The following is a 19,295-nucleotide window of genomic DNA, read 5'->3' on the forward strand; positions in this document are numbered from 1 at the left end:
CCGTCCTGGGAAAAGGGAGTTCTGCCGGCCAGGGAGGGAGTCTGCAACACCCCAACCCCTTCTCCGGATCCCCTACCTTCAGCTGCCCCTGCAGGGCAGCTAGCTCCGTGCACCCGTCTGGGTCGGAGCCCCAAAAACGGCTAGCGCGGCAGGATCGCGCAGCTTCGCAAATCCTGCCGCTCGCGAAGCCGACAAACCGGAAGTCCCCAGTTGCTGTTCTCATTAAAATATTACATTTTCAAATGCCATGCAGTAGAGAACTGTCGTCGCCATTTTCCTGGAAAACAAAAAGATAGGAAACAAACTGAATTCAGAGGGCATGCTTTTTTTGAAAAGATGGGATGAACATTCAAAAATGACATTCTCTGAGTCTCAGCCACCTTCATCTCTGCTAAGATGGTGTAATTCTACCCAGAGATGATTCTGGAGGTAAAAAGGACTAAGCTATATAATATGTGATGGAATGTCTAACAGAGCCAGTGAAAGCAAAGGAGGAATAGGACCATTGTAAAAGATGAATGAAGGATATGGAGATTCTATGGTTCTTTTTAATGAGCAGCCCATTAATCACTGCATTTCTACAGGTCACTGATATATATTTTGTTGTAGCTACCAGTATCGCCAATTGCTTTGGTTCCTATCTGAATGGGCATTTTTCCTACAACAAGGATGAGATAGAAACTCAGAGAAATTCCACCTTAGTTATGCTTCAGCTTCTGAATTATCTTCAAGGGCACCCAAATAAAAAAATGTTACAGTAGTCTAGTGTTTGGTAGTAGTCTAGCTGAAAGATGAGCAAACAAAGGAGTCATTGTCTTCAGAGCCACTTAGTTCAAGAGAGGATGCAATTGGCAAACCCATTTTTGACTGATATCACCTGCTGTTTCAGCAGGAGTCATGAGTCCAGAAGGATTCCAAGATCCACATCAGCTCCTTTAGGGAAGTGCAAGCCATCTAACGTAAGAGATGGAATACCTGTAAAGCCAGGGAAGTTCTGTACCAACTATAATTCTGCCTTTGCTGGAGTTCAGCCTCTTCCGTTCCTCACCATACAATCCCTTACAACATCCAAGAAACTCATTCTGGACTTCTATTACAACTCTTTCTTGCTTGATTTTCCCACTGATTTGGAAAATATAGATCAGTATAGTAATAGCAATAGCACTTAGACTTATATACCATTTTATAGTGCTTTACAGCCCCCTCAAAGTGGTTTACAGAGTCAGCATATTGTCCCCAACAATCTGGGTCCTCATTTTACTCACCTCAGAAGGATGGAAGGCTGAATCAACCTTCAGCCTGGTGGGATTCGATCTGCCAAATTGCAGGCAGACGGCTGCTAGCAGTAGTTTGCAGTACTGCAGTCTAACCACTGTGCCACTGATGACACCTGACATAATACATATAACTGACTTCCTCAGTAGCTTCACAGTTATTAAATAAAAAAGAGGAAATATCTGGGCGTATCCTACACTGGAATGTCCAGTGTTGAGTTTGACCTCTCTTCCCCAGTACAAGTAATAGACTGGTGAAGAGATGAAACACTGCACAACAGGGCCTCCAAATCCTAACTCTTGGAGACGTCCCAAAGAGATACCATTGTAAAGTCCACTTTACTGTTTTTTTTATTTCTTTTTAATTGTTTTCTGTGTACTTTAGCAATTAAAACATTAATAAAGCTTTTTTTAAAAAAATTATATCACTGAAATTTAGCAACAAACTATCAAAATTATAAAAGGTATTTTCCACTGATTATCATTAGAAGATGAATAAAATAGTTGTGGCAATCTGCCAGTAGGTTTACCATATTGATACAACTTAAAAATACTTGCTAATAAAACAATAAAGCAAAGGAGTAAAAAAAAAAATCCCAGCCTTGCTACACATCCTACAGCAGTCTTCACAGGATGAAATCCTCCTCCTCCTCCTCTTCATCATCATCATGTTTCTGAACGCAATGACTGGTCATGCCTTAGGTAAAATACATTTGGAATTAGTGAAAGTATCTGAACTTTTTTTAAAAAAAATCATAATTTGAAAAGAAATTGAGGAAAACGAAAGACCATATAGGCAGTTTTTTTTCTCCTAGTACATAGTTTACATTTCTTCCAAGTTTTAATTAAATTTTGTCTGAGCTTAGGAATTTAAACACAGTGGGTTTCTTTTTTCTTACAGTACATAATTGGCCTGCCAGATAAATGTTTACAACTGCATAAAGCTGTAAACAAAGAAGTACACAGTGAAACAGTCCAACGAAATGTCTGAACAAAGGGCTGCTTTACATTTTAGCAGACAGCCCCTATCCTTGGCTCTTGCTCTTGCTCTTACATTCTGCTAGTCAAATCCCATAATCCCAGTAAAGTGTGAAGGAACTTTGAAACACCCATTGTTCCAGCACACTGTCAAATTCTTCACCAGTATCAGTACTAAACCTAGAAAGTGCACAAGAATGCTAGCTAATATACCTGAAATTACATAATTAATATTACTTATCCAAAAAAGATTAACAATCCTCATTGTAAGACAGGGCAAAATTATCATTTCTGTTTTAAGATTCTATCAGTCTTTAAGAGCCTGATTTAAAATGATAAGATGTTCAGATTTCATTTTCAGCTAGCAATATTTGGATAGAAGACAGAAAGACAGACACAGCTTTTGTGGAATTCTTGAAATCACAAACAGTGATTCCTCAAGTGGTTTGGGAATATTTTCAAGCCACTGTTTGATTATGTGCCATCAAGTCAGTGCTGATTCTTAGTGACCATATAGATTTTCTCAAGGGGATTTGTCCCCAACCCGCTCATTTAAATCTTCCAAAATTGTACCAGAGGTGGTATTCAGCAGGTTCTGACCATTTCTGGAGAACCGGTAGTGGAAATTTTGAGTATTTCGGAGAACTGGCAAATACCACCTCTGACTGGCCCCGACCCCATCTATTGTCTGACTCCCAAGTCTCAGCTGATCGGCTGGGTCTTCTTTTGTTGTCCTGCACAGGAGAACGGAGCTGGAAAGCAGGTTATTGGGGTGGGAATGGAGATTTTACAGTAACCTTCCCCTGCCACGCTCACCAAGCCACACCCACCAAGCCATGCCCACAGAACCGGTAGTAAAAAAAAATTTGAATCCCACCACTGAATTGTACTCATCACAAGTATAGTCCATCTGCCTTGCTGCCATCTTCTTCTTTTTCCTTCCATATTTCCCAGCATTATTGACTTCTAAAGAGGGCTTGGTCTTCACATATTGTGTTCAAAGTATGACAATTTGACCCTTGTCATTTGTATCTTGAATGGGAATCCTGGGTAGATTCAAAAGTGCCAACCCTTTTTCTGTACTGCTTTTTCAAAATCTAATTTTTGCTTTCATAGTGTCATAAGGGAAAATATTACCTGCATAATTCTGGATTTTTGTAAGTATAGACACATTATGGCATCTGAATATCTTTTCCAAGATCTTCAGGGCTGCTTTGCCAAGTGCTAGCCAATGCTATACAGTATATCTTGATTGCTGGTTCCTTTATTATTAATTTTCATTGTCAATTCTAAGGCTGGTTGCTGTATCTGTTATCATTGTATATTTAATCTCTAGATTTAATCAGTCATAGTAAATGCATCAGCATAGCAGGTTCTTGATATTTCTTCCTCCAATTTTATAGCCATGTTAATCTTCTTCCAACCTAGTTTCTCCTAAATATACAGTAAGTGGGTTGAATATAAGTTGATTAAAGGGTTGAATAAAGGAACAAATATGACTCCTTTGCAAATTTATTCTGCCATGTTCAATTCAGGCAGTGGGATTTCCATTTTTCTAAGCACATTCCATATTTGACTTTGTTGGAATGTGGGAATGGATAGGAAAAAAGCCTAAACACACAAGCACAGTGATTAAAGGTAGCGCTGTTTATTAGTACACAAACATAGTGTAAAGTGTGTTTAGAAGACTATGTGTGTCCCTGAAAGGAGCTAATGGTAAAGACTGCAATGACGACACTATTAAAGCCAGCCTCTTTAACACATTCTTTGGCTCAGTATTTGTAAACAGCAATGGATCATGCACAGTATTTTCTAGTTGAACCACAGACTAACTACAATGATCTAATACATATCGATTTTACAGTAGACAATGTTGAAAAAGCACTATGCAATCTAAAACCATCTCTATCTATTGGACCGGACAGAATATGTGCCTACTTCTTAAAAAAGCTATCCACTGCCATAACCGAACCTCTAAGCATAATCTTCAAAAAATCTTTCAGGACCAGCTCCTTGCCAAAACTATGGTCACAAACCATGGTCATCCCCATCTTCAAAAAGGGAGACCCCAGCCTAGTTGAAAGTTAAAGACCATCTCTTTATGCTGTGTCACCTGAAAGTCCATGAAAGTCATGGAATCAATTATTAATCAATCCATCATCCTCCACTTAGAAACAACCTACTCTCTAATAAACAATTTGGTTTCAGAAAAAAACTATCCTGTAATCTGCAACTCTTAACTGCAAAGGCACTGCAGGCAAACTAGGCCACAAGACTTCTGTAGCTGTCGTGGTACCGCACACTCAAAACAAAATCTATGGCTGGCCCGCCTGGTTAGAAGCTTCCTGCAAACAGACAAAAAGGGGGGGGAATGGGGGGGGTCTACAAATGGGAGGGGAAAAATCGTACCGTCACAGGTGTCCCCAAGGCGGTCTAGGTCACTCTCTTATACCATCCCCGGTGATCGCATCTCTTCGCTGATGATGTAAAGCTATTCAACACCACAGACAATACTGCTACCCTTCAAAAAGATCTTGACTATGTATCAGAATGGTCAAACAAATGGCAACTTCAAATCTCAACAAATAAATGCTCTGTCCTACATATTGGCAAAAAATAATAATCAGAAAATAAAATAGAGGCTGAATAGTCAAGACCTTGTTGATGATCCAAACTCTGTCAAGGATCTTGGAGTATTCATCTCTAATGATCTAAGTGCTAGAGCCCACTGTAACTACATAGCCAAAAAGGCATTAAGAGTTGTTAACCTAATCTTACATAGCTTTTTCTCTGGTAATATTACACTACTAACTAGAGCATACAAAACATTTGCTGGACCAATACTTGAATACAGCTCATCAGTCTGGAACCCACATTACGTATCTGATATTAACATAGTTGAGAAAGTCCAGAAATATTTCACAAGAAGAGTTCTCCACTGCTCTACTCGTTGCAGAATACCTTATGCCACCAGACTTAAAATTCTAGACCTAGAAAACCTAGAACTACGCTGCTTTTGGTCCGATCTAAGTGTAGTATATAAAATCATACACTGCAATGTCCTACCTTCAATGAATACTTCAGCTTCAACCATAACAATACAAAAGCAAACAATAGATACAAACTCAAGGTTAATTGCACCAAACTTGATTGCAGGAAATACGACTTTAGCAACAGAGTGGTCAATGTCTGGACTACTCTACCTGACTGTGGTTTCTTCCCCAAACCCCAAAAACTTTAAGTAGACTTAAAGTAGACTTTCTACTATTGACCTCACCCCTTTCCTAAGAGGTCTGTAGGGGGCGTGCATAAGCGCACCAACGTGCCTACCGTCCCTGTCCTATTGTTTCTTTTATTTTTCTTGTATATATCCATGTATTCATAACTCTGTTTTTACTTATACCTATTATCTTGTAAGCAATTGACAAACCAAATAAAATAAAATAAATAAAATTTATGCATATTTTTCTCAATCTCTATTATAATCTGTAACTCTATCTTTGTATTCTACTTTCAAACTTAACTTAATAAGGACTTAGCTAAATTACTTAAATTTGTACCAGCACCCTAGCACAGGTAGTCCTCAACTTACAACAATTCATTTAATGACTGTTCAAAGTTATAACAGCACTGAAAAAAAAAGACTTTTGCAGTGGCAGGATTCAATATTTTTTTACTACTGGTTCTGTGGGCGTGGCTTGATAGGCGTGGCAGAGGAAGGATACTGTAAAATCTCCAGTCAGAGGTGGTATTTGCCGGTTCTCTGAACTACTCAAAATTTCCGCTACTGGTTCCCCAGAACTGGTCAGAACCTGCTGAATACCCACCTCTGGACTTAGGACTGTTTTTCACACTTACAACAATTGCAGCACCCCCATGGTCACGTAATCAAAATTCTGAAGCTTGGCAATTTTATGACAGTTCATATTTATGACAGGATCATGTGATCACCTTTTGTGAGATTCTTACAAACAAATTCAATGGGGAAGCTAGGTTCACTTAACAACTTTATTATTAATAACTGCAGTGATTCACTTAACAACTGTGACAAGAAAGAAAGGTCATAAAATGGAGCAAAACTCACTTAATAACAACAGATATTTTGAGCTCAATTGTGGTGGTAAGTCGAGGACTACCTATAATTCAAGATACTTCACTGCTGGTATCTTTCTCCTTACATGCTTACTTACATGCAGGCTTAGGAATGCTAATGCTAGTGCTAGTTTCTTCCCTTAATATTCTTTTGTCTAAAAGTCTGTAAAGATTCTCAGTCATCCAGGTCATGGTTGTCCCAAAGGTGCTTTTTCCAGGAGGCAACTGGACTTTTTTGTTTTTTCTTTGAAGGTCTTTCACATTTGTCTAGTTTTCTAGCACTTGACCCATATGGAGTTCACCCTGTCATTGTTTAGAGTCCAGGGCTGTGTGTTCTTTCTGCTGGCTCTTTTCTACACTTTCTTCTTTCTTCCAGCTACTGTCAGGCACCTTCTTGGATTTTATCCCTCGCCATGGATCTTCTGCCTTCTCGTTCATCCAGTTGTTACTTCCTCTTCTCCATGCCTTATCCAGCTACCCCTCACTCCAGCAACACCTTCCAACAAACTTAGAAGAAAACCCTTCCCTTTTCTCTACCTGTTCTGGATTCTTTCTTTTGAAACATACATGTCAGCTTGCTGGTTCTCCTAGGGAGTTAAACACCCCTCCATCCCTCCCCCACTTTCTCAGCAAGTGCTTACATGCCTAAGTGGAGCAGCTGTCAGTAAAATCACTACAATGAAAAAAAAAAACTGTGACCTTGGTAATTGCATGTACCATTCTTCTATTTCAGAGCAATTTGTGCTACCATACAAATGCTCAAAACAATTGAATATACAGGCATGCCACTATATATAACTATTCTCTCAGTCTGATGTGATCTTTAAGAGCTTAATCATGCCAAGATTGCAAGATGCAATCACACAGATAAAATGCATTAAAGGAGAGCAAGGCTCCTGCTAATTGCCCACATCAGTCAGAAGGCTAGCAGATTCATGTCAAATTGGCAGCAAGTCTACTTAAACATTAATTAATAAGTTATATAGTGATAACCAAGTGCTGTCATGTATGGAAGGAACCTTTTTTTTTTGCTTGAGGGCAGATGATAAGACCTTCAACAAGAATGGCCTGATCTAGCAATGGGTAGAGCCAGAGCCAAGAGTGAATTGTGATACCCTGATCTGTGATTGAACTGTGTCTTAAATTGGTGCCCAAAGAATTACTTAGACAAATTAGTCTTTATTTACCTCATTTAGGCAATTATTTTCCTGCTTTTGTCTTAACTAGGCATGCAATATTTGCTAGCACTTAACAATTAAACTAATCCTTGGTAATATGTAATCTTTCTTTGCTGATGCCTAAAGAATGCAATTATTTCCTCATGTATTTTCCCCAAAAGAATTTAAGCAATTCCAGAAGGGATAAAAGTGGGGAGAGAGTTGAAAGGTTATAAAACTTGCCCAACGAAGACAACCCTTTATGGGTGGTTTGACTATGGCATGTTTCTCCATCTTTGCCTCATACTCTTCACAGATGATAAAGAAATTCTCTAGAATTATTTGATAAAGCTGTGTTAATTGCTTTTATTCTGATCATCCATTCATTTTTGTATATGATCTGCAGCTGCTTTATCCCTATTTTCTAGGAAACCCAAATGTTAATTTTTCATTGCCTATGAGATTGTTTAATCTCACTAACTAGAGTTCATATGACAACAATTGTCAGCACACCATATTCCCTTGAGCTAGCCAATGTCCAATAAGGCTAATTCAGCACTGATTAATTGGTTTCCAAGCCCAGTGGAAATACATATATTTGTGTGGGTATTACCCTCCCACTCAACTGGGCTTAGGAAAATGAAGCAGGTAGATGAATGTTTGTGACAGAGCCATGCAGCACTTGGAAAGGCAATGACATATCTTGCCTCCTCTATAGTCCTTCCCAATATCCCAGCTGAGGCAGAAGAGTCATTCTGTCACAAAGGTGAATCACCTTTTATATCAATTGAAATAAATTTGCAGACCACTAAATCTGTGTTCTTGGTTGTGCCTCAAAGCCTATTATAAAGAGATTGGCCTACAGTTTCAACTAGGCTGGGTTCTCCCTTTTTGAAGATGGGGATGACCATGGCTTGTGACCATAGGTTTGGCAAGGAGCTGGTCCTGAAAGATTTTTCAAAGATTATGCTTAGAGGTTCGGCTATGGCAGTGGATAGCTTTTTTAAGAAGTAGGTACATATTATGTCCGGTCCAATAGATAGAGATGGATTTAGATTGCATAGTGCTTTTTCAACATTGTCTTCTGTAAAATGGATATGTATTAGATCATTGTAGTTGTCTGTGGTTCAACTAGGAAATACTGGGCATGATCCATTGCTGTTTACAAATACTGACCCAAAGAATGTGTTAAAGAGGTTGGCTTTAATGGGGTCGTCGTTGCAGTCTTTACCATTAGGTCCTTTCAGGGGTGGAATGGATCTTGAGTCTTTTACTTTGTTGTTCACAAAATTGTAGAAAGCGCAGGTGGAATTGGTGTGTAGAAGGTTTTCCTCTTGTTTAATGTGATAATTGGTGCATTCAGTCTTTATCTGGTGGCATAAATTTTTGTATCGGCTTTTGAAGTTGGCAACGTGACCAGATTTGTTTTTCTGCCAAAGTGATTTTTTTGGGGGGGGATTGAAACTTCCTTACTGTTATGGGTAATTTGTTTTTTCTGGTTTTGGGAGTTGTTATTGGTACATATAGTTTGATGACTCTTTTGACTTCAAGTAAAAATATGTTGTAATGGTCTTCAACAGTATTGCATCCAGTGAATAGAAGTTGTCAATCAAGAGATGAGAGATCGTTGTCTATGAGATCATGGTTGCCTTTTTTGAAGTTATAATTTTGTCGTTGTGATTATTTTTGTGTGGACGTATGTTGAGACAAAAGTCAATCATGTTGTGGTCACTGTTGGAAAAGGGTTCTTTAATTTGTATTCTGTAAATTAAATTCAAACTATTGCAGAAGATGAGATTGAGGCAGTTGTTAAGTCTAGTATTGTTGGTTACTAGTTGTTCCAGTCCCAGATTTGTTACAGCATTGTAGAAGGTTGCATATATGGGTTCAGTTGTACATTCGTTTAGGGTCCAGTTAATATGAAGTAGATTGAGGTCACCAAGAAAGATAAAAGTGTGTGGGCAGGATGTTGCCCATGTTAGTAGTGAATTTAACTTGTTTACATGTTCGATGTCATAATCAGGGGCTCTAGTAAGAATCGAAATGTGACAATTCACAGACGATAGTAAATATTGCTAATCATAGCAGAGAAAGATTTATTTGTTGGATTATTTCCAGTCCTTCCTCTACATGCCTAGAGATGATATTAGTTCTCAATAACCATATTTTAAGTAGATTTCCAGTAACTGAATAATCTACCCTGGATTGTTTCTTCTATTCCAAGTTTTACCATCATTAACAATGATCAGGAACATAATTCAAACGAATAATAAATATAAACAGAAACTGTCAAGTTTGTTTATATTTGTAAACCATGAACCTTAATCCAGCAACAGACAACCCTTTGGATTTCTTCTGATTCAGAGCCCTGGCCTGGCCTGCAGCAACAGTATCTACCAATTGGCCTGGGTCACCTTTTCTATCCTTATCAGTTTATTAAACTTACTTCTTTTAAGAGATTTTGCCATAGAAATCTTGTAGCAAATTTTTATACATGATTTTATGTCCAGCAAGAAGAAGAATTTGCAAACTTGATTATACAGTAGTCCCAATAAGATATCCTGGCTATTCTCTTAACAGGGATTCTTCTTTGATTTAGACAAAAAAGGATATACTTTCAGCTATAGGAGGTCTTAGCAATGTATCTAAATATCTCACAGAAAAAAACAATTTTAAATAATAAAAGCTTTTGGATGGTGCTTTCAAAATTGCTGTTATAGGGATGCCTGGCTATAAAAATGCAAACAGATGGATGTTCCCTATCATTCTCATCTTACTTTTTTTTTTTTTCAGAAAGGACACTATTCTTCTGGGTTGTGGCTGCATCAACTTTTTATAAAATTCAAAATACATATGAATCCAGTGTGAAAATTTATATTACAGAAGTTTAGTTTAGTTTAGTTTCACCTGTGCCTACATAACACCTGTGTTCATTTTTAGTCATTCTAAAAATGAAAATGTTCACTATATAGAGAAGTTAAGCCCTCCTTTCCACCCTGTTATCACTGAAATACCTTCCTCTAGTGACCTATCATTCAGTTAGTTTGAATTTTGCTGGAGAGAATCCTTTGTGTTGCGATTTTAAATGTGCTAGTTTTGATAACCACATGCAGACTATGTATATTAGTCTTAAGCCATAAAAGAGGGACTGAAAGGTCCAGCAATATAGACACAATAAATGACAGAAAGATTTAGTTGAATACATATGAACAAGGACAATTGTAACAATCTCATTTCCATTCATTGGAGAGTGAAGTTAGAGACTGAACAGAAAGCTGCAGAAATTTGCAGACTTAGCTAAATATGAAAAAGATTAGGTTCTTGTCTACAAATCTAATCTGCTCAAAAAAAACACAATCTAGTACAAATAAAGCATTTTGGATTGTATCTTCTAGGGAGAGATGTTTGACATGGCTATTCTGTTTAATGGTTTTCTGTAGACATTACCAGTCCATTCTGTTCCAGTAATATGGAATAATCACTATTTCTGGCAGTCATATATTCATCAAGTCAAGAGATGCAATCATTTGATAATAACAAGACATAAGCCAACTAAGAGCAAGCTGTCTGAATGTATTAGATTTTTCAGTCTGTCATGTGACTGGTGGCAGCCAGTTCTCACCCTTTTCCCTGTAACCACTAGCAACAGAAAAGCATGTGATGGTTCTTATGCAGTACAGTGGTCCTGTAATTGGGAATGTAAATCTGTAAGCCAAATTAAGTACACAGGAATACTGTTTTGAGTTATAGGAATGTCTCAGTGAATTTTACAAAGATCTGAGAATAACAGCTGTCTTCAATAAATAGCCTGTTGTTCGGCAAAGTATAGTAGAAGGAATATCTCATTGTAAAATAACAAAGTGACACTCAGCAAAATAGAATATTTTATTAATAGAATAATGCTACTTTTTTCAGTAAAGGAGACATTCTTAATATAAGGTTATGCATAATTAGAGAAGACAGGTTCTGGTTAACAGGTTAATAGCAATAAAGCAGCAAAGAATAGGCATTTGGAATAAGGAAAATTTATATTAAAAGGTAATTGATATTTTAATTGTTTTAGAAAAAAATTATCCGCTGAAAATTAGTTGTCATTTTATTTCAATCTGTCTGATAATACGGGTTATCTATAGCTCCCTGCACATGTAGGTGAGATGCAGATGAGATCTTAATTTTAAAAAAGAAATGGCTACACAAAAGTGATATGCTCATATACACAGTTGTTGTTGCTCTTATAAGATTGGCTCCATACCTTCTCTTTCCTCCCTTACCTTCATTTAATCAAAGAGTCTCTGCTATTAGATTTTGTTTATTTGAAATACTACATTCTGAACTTCCAAACACTTCAAGTCAAACACTAATAACAACAGAAATACAATATCTAGAAATTATTTATATTTAGTAGTCATAACTGACAGAAAAATGGATCATAAGGACAGCAATAAAAATTGACAACTGAAGTCAGCAGTCTAGAGGTGGGAACACTCCAAAGTCACTGGTCAATTTCTCCAAAAGTAGTATAAGATTTTTTTTTTCAACCACAGTCTTAAAGACAATATTGTCCCTTAGCAGTAAAAATAACACAAGTACTGAAAAAGCCCAGTGAGAGGTCTTCCTCCCCAATACCCTTTTTTGAGACTAAATTCAATCGTAGGAAACTAATCTGTCTATAAACTGCTGAGGGAAAGGCTGTACAATGAGAGGCAGGAAGTTTTCATATGCCTCTATCTATAGGTTACTTCATAACCAAATAAGGGTAAAAAGATTTACTTTGAAATAATTTTAAAGGAAATTCTCTTCCATCAAGTTGAATGAAAAATGATTATAAAGCACAGGAGAGTTTCTTTTAATGCCCAAGTTGTGTCATCCAAGAAAACTTCTGGGACAGAAAGAGAGATATAAAACTCTACAATAAAACATATCCAAAAGAGATGGGTGTAAATTTCCATATGATTCCTTGTTTCAACCTTACTCTTTTAAAATGTTTTTTGCACTGCAGAAGGTTCTGGTTGTCATGAAGACAACATTCATTCATTGCCAATCACTGATGAACTGCATGAAGCTGACTCCTATTAAAATTCTGAAATTCTACAATTATTTTCTTTATTTTGTCACTTTATCTCACTATTTGTTTCTTATGAGAGCCAGCATGGACTGAACTTATAACTTCCAACATAATGTTACCTCTAAATTACAGCTTCTACTTACAAGCCATTAAAAAAATCTGCTTTTGTTTGTTTCTTCGTGAACCACAATACTTCCAATCAGATGTCTTTCTTCTAACCATACTAATGTGCAGAAATAGAGAAGGTGAGAAGTCTTTATTCTCACATATTCAAACAGAATTAATTTGCACATGTTCACTTAAAATGCGCCTCATCTTTTATTTCAGAAAAATAGCTTTTAGAGAAAAAAAAATAGTAAAAGACATAAACAAGAGAGAGAGAGAAAGGGAGAGAAAGAGTGGGGCAGGGAAGGGAGAGATAACAGAATAAAACACAAATGAATAAATAAGGAATTAAAAATATAAACATAGTTTTAGTGTATTATTATGAAAATTGAACATTATTTTAATGACCAAATGTTGCTATTAAGTTCTAGGAATTAAAACTTAATTAAGTTCACAGTCAATACCAGAGATGGTATTCAGCCGGTTCTCACCAGCTCTGACGACCCGGTAGCAAGAATTTGGCATGGGTCGCGGAACTGGTAATGACTTCTGGCTGGCCATGCCCCCGAACCGGTACAGTCGCCCAACGGTCACTCACCCCTTCCGGCTGCTTGCTCATCTTTTCTGGCTGCTCGATGCTCGCCCTGCCCACCCCCGCCCTATATATGTTGCCTTCGCCACATGGTCCAGCTAATCACATCGCCAATTGCCTTGTTGATACCTGGTCAGCTCACCAAAGGTAAGCAATGCATGCTGCCCCATGACCCTTTGCCTTGAGGAAGGGACTCCGGCTTTCCACAGAGGGAGGTGGTAGAACCTGGAATAGCAAGGGGAACAGAACTGCCAGCCAGAACAGGTGGGCTGGGGCTTTCCTTCCTCCCCACCCGAGCAGGCTTCTTGCTGCTCTTTAGGGAGGTAGGGCTATGCAGGAACTGACTCCACATGGGAGGAATGTTTGTCCGACGCCGCAGTAAGAGGTGCTCTGAAAGGAAAGGTAGGGACTCCCGGGGCTGCTTCCCATAGCCACGTCACCACCACTTTCCCCCGCCACCATTGCAGCCACCACCACCATGTGCTCCCAAAAGGGAGGGCAGATGAATGTTTTGGGGCTACTGCTTTCTTTGTTGTCCCGTCACTTGCTGCTCTAGAGTTTGCCCGATAAGTTCTTCCCAGACTTCCCAGTGCTCATCCTCTGAGAGGGAAACTTCAAAAAAAAAAAAAAAAGAGGGAACCCTTCAAAAAGACCTTGACTATATATCAGAATGGTCAAACAAATGGCAACTTCAAATCTCAACAAATAAATGCTCTGTCCTACATATTGGCAAAAAAAAAATCAGAAAATAAAATACAGGCTGAATAGTTAAGACCTTGTTGATGATCCAAATTCTGTCAAGGATCTTGGAGTACCCATCTCTAATGACCTAAGTGCTAGAGCCCACTGTAACCTCCCTTAGGACTGAAGGTTTGCTTGCAAGCAAATTCAGTGCACTCACGGCAAGCAAATTTGAGACTGAGCTAGCCGATGGCAGATAGATAGATAGATCACTGAATGATTCTATGAGCAACTCAATCTGCCTGCCTGCTTTGCCTGATTTTGGGTAAAAGTTGCTCTTCTTTATAAAAAATTAAATATTTACATGCATGGTGTGTTGTGAGTTAATTTTGTGAGTTTGCTTGCAAGCAAATTTTATGTGACAGACTGAGCTAGCCAATGGCAGATAGATAGATCTCTGAATGAATCTGTGATTCTGTGAGCAACTCAATCGGCCTCCTTTGCCTGATTTTGGGTAAAAGTTACTCTTTTTTATAAAAAAATCAATATTTATGTAAATATTTATAATATTTACATACAAGCCATGCCCAGCCAGTCACATGACCACCAAGCCACACCCAAAAATTAGGCCATGCCCACAGACTGGTTAGTGGTCTCTGGGATCTAAAATTATGAGTTTGGTGGTCCCTGAGGTCCAAAAAGTTTAGTTTTTTTTTTTTTTTAGTATTTATTTGATTTGTCAATCGCTTACAAGATACAGGTATAAGAATAAACATAGTTTTGAATACATGAGATAGATACTTATAAGAAAAATAAAAAGAAACAATAGGACAGGGATGGTAGGCACGATTGGTGCACTTATGCATGCCCCCTACAGGCCTCTTAGGAAGAGGGTGACATTTATAGTAGACAGTCTAGGGTTAAAGTTTTTGGGGTTTGCGGAAGAAACCACAGAGAAGTAGAGCATTCCAGACATTGACCACTCTGTTGCTGAAGTTGTATTTCCTGCAATCAAGTTTGGTGTGGTTTACCTGGAGTTTGTATCTATTGTGTTCTCTTGTATTGTTATAATTGAAGCTGAAGTATTCATTGACAGGTAGGACATTGTAATATATAATTTTATGTACTATACTTAGATCGAACTGAAGGTGGCGTAGTTCTAGGTTGTCTAGGTCTAGAATTTCAAGTCTGGTGGCATAAGGTATTCTCCAACGAGTAGAGGAGTGGAGAACTCTTCTTGTGAAATATTTCTGGACTTTCTCATCTGTGTTAATATCAGATACGTAATGCGGGTTCCAGACTGATGAGCTGTATTCAACTATTGGTCTAGCAAATGTTCTGTATGCTCCAGTTAGTAGTGTGATATTACCAGAGAAAAAGTTACGTAAGATTAGGTTAACAACTCTTAATACCTTTTTGGCTATGTAGTTACATTGGGCTCTAGCACTTAGATCATTAGAGATGAGTACTCCAAGGTCCTTGACAGAGTTTGGATCATCAACAAGGTCTTGACTATTCACTTATATTTTATTTTCTGATTTTTTTTGCCAATATGTAAGACAGAACATTTATTTGTTGAGATTTGAAGTTGCCATTTGTTTGACCATTCTGATATATAGTTGAGGTCTTTTTGAAGAGTAGAAGTATTGTCAGTGGTGTTGAATAGCTTTACATCATCAGCGAAGAGAACGCAGTTGCTCTTAATATGATCACAGAGGTCATTTATGTAGAGTATGAAGAGAGTTGGTCCTAGAACACTGCCTTGGGGGACAACACTGTTGACAGGTACAGAATTTGATAGGACCCTCCCAATTTTGACCATTTGTTGTCTGTTTGACAGGAATGCTTCTATCCAGTTATGCAGGTGTCCAGAGATACCATAAGATTTTAGTTTTAGGAGTAGTTTGTCATGTACCACTGAATCAAAGCCTTTACCGAAGTCTATGTAGATTGCGTCTATTGCTTTGCCCTGATCGAGTTGTGTAGTCCATATGTTTTTACAGTGTAAGAGTTGCAGATTACAGGATAGTTTTTTTCTGAAACCAAATTGTTTATTAGAGTAGGTTGTTTGTCTCTAAGTGGAGGATAATGGATTGATTAATAATTGATTCCATGACTTTACAGGTGACGCAGTATAAGGAGATTGGTCTGTAATTTTCAACTAGGCTGGGGTCTCCCTTTTTGAAGATGGGGATGACCATGGCTTGTGACCATAGTTTTGGCAAGGAGCTGGTCCTGAAAGATTTTTCAAAGATTATGTTTAGAGGTTCGGCTGTGGCAGTGGATAACTTTTTTAAGAAGTAGGCACATATTCCATCTGGGCCAATAGATAGGGATGGTTTTAGATTGCACAGTGCTTTTTCAACAATGTCTTCTGTAAAATCAATATGTATTAGATCATTGTATTTGTCTGTGGTTTGACTAGGAAGTACTGGGCTTGATCCATTGCTGTTTACCAATACCGAGCCAAAGAATGTGTTAAAGAGATTGGCTTTGATGGTGTTGTCATTGCAGTCTTTGCCATTAGGTCCTTTCAGGGGTGGGATGGACCTTGAGTCTTTTAGTTTGTTGTTTACAAAATTGTAGAAAGCACGGGTGGAATTTGTGCGTAGAAGGTTTTCCTCTTGTTTAATGTGATAATTAGTGCATTCAGTTTTTATCTGGTGGCATAAATTTTTGTATCGGCTTTTGAAGTTGTCAACGTGACCAGATTTGTTTTTTTGCCAAAGTGATCTCTTTTTGGATTGAAGCTTCCTTATTGTTATGGGTAATCTATTTTTCCTGGTTTTGGGAGTTGTTATTGGTACATATAGTTCGATGACTCTTTTGATTTCTAGTCAGAATATGTTGTAATGGTCTTCAACAGTATTGCATCCAGTGAATAGAAATTGCCAATCAAGGGAAGAGACATCGTTGATTATAAGATCATAGTTGCCTTTTTTGAAGTTATAATTGGGGATTTTGTCGTTGTGATTATTTTTGTGTGGACATATGTTGAGACAAAAGTCAATCATGTTGTGGTCACTGTTGGAAAAGGGTTCTTTAATTTGTATTCTGTAAACTGAATTCAAACTATTGCAGAAGATGAGATCGAGGCAGTTGTTAAGGCTAGTATTGTTGGTTACTAGTTGTTCCAGTCCCAGATTTGTTACAGCATTTTAGAAGGTTGCATGTATGGGTTCAGTTGTACATTCGTTTAGGGTCCAGTTTATATGAGGTAGATTGAAGTCACCAAGAAATATAAAAGCCTGTGGGCAGGATGCTGCCCATGTTAGTAGTGTATTTAGCTTGTTTTCATGTTCAATGTCATAATCAGGGGATCTGTAACATAGTAAGAACCGAAATGTGATATTTAAGGTCAGTTCACAGATAATGGTCTCAGGAAGAGCAAGCTCTTAGGTAACTTGGATGTTTTTTAGATGTAGTTGTAGATGACTCTTGTATTTTCATCTGGGCCTGCTGGGCCTTTTGGTTGACTTATGATGTTTTGAAAGGCTTTATTTGGTTTGAGCGCTATGGTGATGCAGTGTGGTTGTTAATAGTCTATTGGTGATTTCTGAGATGTTTTTGACATAAAGCAGTGTTAATCTTTTCATAGCCTGTATTGGTTGTATTACAGTATGTTGAATGATCAGGCACTTTTTGATAAAGCTATATGAACATCCATTTTGTTGGAAGATATTGTATAGATGGTCTGCTTATTTTTTTGATGTTCAGGACTGCCGTGTGTTTTTCTAAACAGTGTTCTTACATAGCTTCTCTTGCAGGTGGTTGGAGTGTTACTTTGTTGGTAAAATACTTGGTTAGTGTAGGTAGTTTAATGGTAGACCTGTCTTTCTAATATGTCATCACTGCCTCTCAAGATGAGGATATCTAGGAAGGGGTGTGTTCTTGATCCCTTGTGAATTCTATTTCTTTGAAGATGATAGTGATAGTGTTTAGTTGGTCTTTTTTATTATGACAAAAGTGTCATCTACACACTGGATCCAAACTTTGGGCTATATGCATGGAATTATTCTAGATTCTAGGTGTTGCATTATGTATGGTCTCACCTATGAATCCTGAAAGTGGTGATCCCATGGGTGTCCCTTTAATTTTTTAACCTATTTGTCTATTAACCTGGATATGTGTTCAGGCAAAAATTGATAAAGTGCATGATCCTGGGTATTTGAATCCTGGTGTATTTGGTTAGTTCAGGTGTGCTGTATAGTAGTACTGTTTCCAAGTTCTGGGTGTACAGAAGTGGTTGTGATGTCAAATGAAATGACTATGATGTCATCTTTGTCTATGATTAGATCTTTAATCCTTTGGAGGCTTTGTGGTGGGGAGCTGATGGAGTAGTCCTATAGTCTTGTGGTTGTTTCCAACGTCTTGTATTCAGAAACATTGCTTCCTCAACTTGAGATTCCATTAATATTTTACATCCAATATTTATAAAAATATATCATATGTTTTAAAGCTACCAAAATCACAGGCTATTAACATATTTTATTATGGGCTGTATACTCTTTATTCCACTGGACAATCTTCTGGTATTATAAGGAGTGCAGTAGTATATTTTTCATATCAGATTTTTCACAGACAGACAGACAGACAGAGACAGAGAGTCACCCAGCATTATGATTTCAATTACAACAACATGGTATTCTTTTTTGTAAATCTGTATTATATTGACCAACAATCTTTGCTTTATATCAGTCTAGTGCTGTCTTCTGGTCTGTACATAGTACATATTAAATATATAAAAGTAAAAAGTTGAGGTTGTAATGTTATTATTTTACTCTACTGCACTAAAAAGAGTCAGCAGTCAATGCTTTCCTTTCTTTTTCCTCTTTACCTTACATTCTTTTTCTCTCCCTTTCCCTTCCCCATTTTCTTGCTATTTTCATTTTCATTTGTATTTTATTCTTTGGTGAGTTAAATAATTATTTTTTCAGGTATGTTCAGAACAAGATCACTATTTTTCATATAGTAGTGTGCATTTTGGCTCTCAACTCTACCAAGAGTATTAAAACTGAAGCACTAATACAGTGTTTAGGATTAACAGAGTCATTCTATTTATTTAATGATCAGTTGCTAGGTGAAAGTGAAATGAACCACATAAGCTCATTTGATAGTCTGTAAAGCAAAAAAAGTCAGCCTGGTTATACATGTACTTATTCCAGAAATTTTTGCAATTTCACTGTACACTTAAAGGAATTTCAAAGATTGCTTGGATTTTCCAGCATTTTTATTGGCTTTCTCTTTCCTCTGGTTCATACATTAAGCCTCCAATAGCTCTTACCCTCTGTCTTACCAGTGCTGCACCTTCAAATCCATCCAATCAATTAGGTGTTTTGATCCAATATCCT

This window comes from Notechis scutatus, chromosome 6, assembly GCF_049901735.1.
Source record: "Notechis scutatus isolate UNSWTSFEM ecotype Mainland chromosome 6, rNotScu1.2, whole genome shotgun sequence".
Taxonomy (NCBI): domain Eukaryota; kingdom Metazoa; phylum Chordata; class Lepidosauria; order Squamata; family Elapidae; genus Notechis; species Notechis scutatus.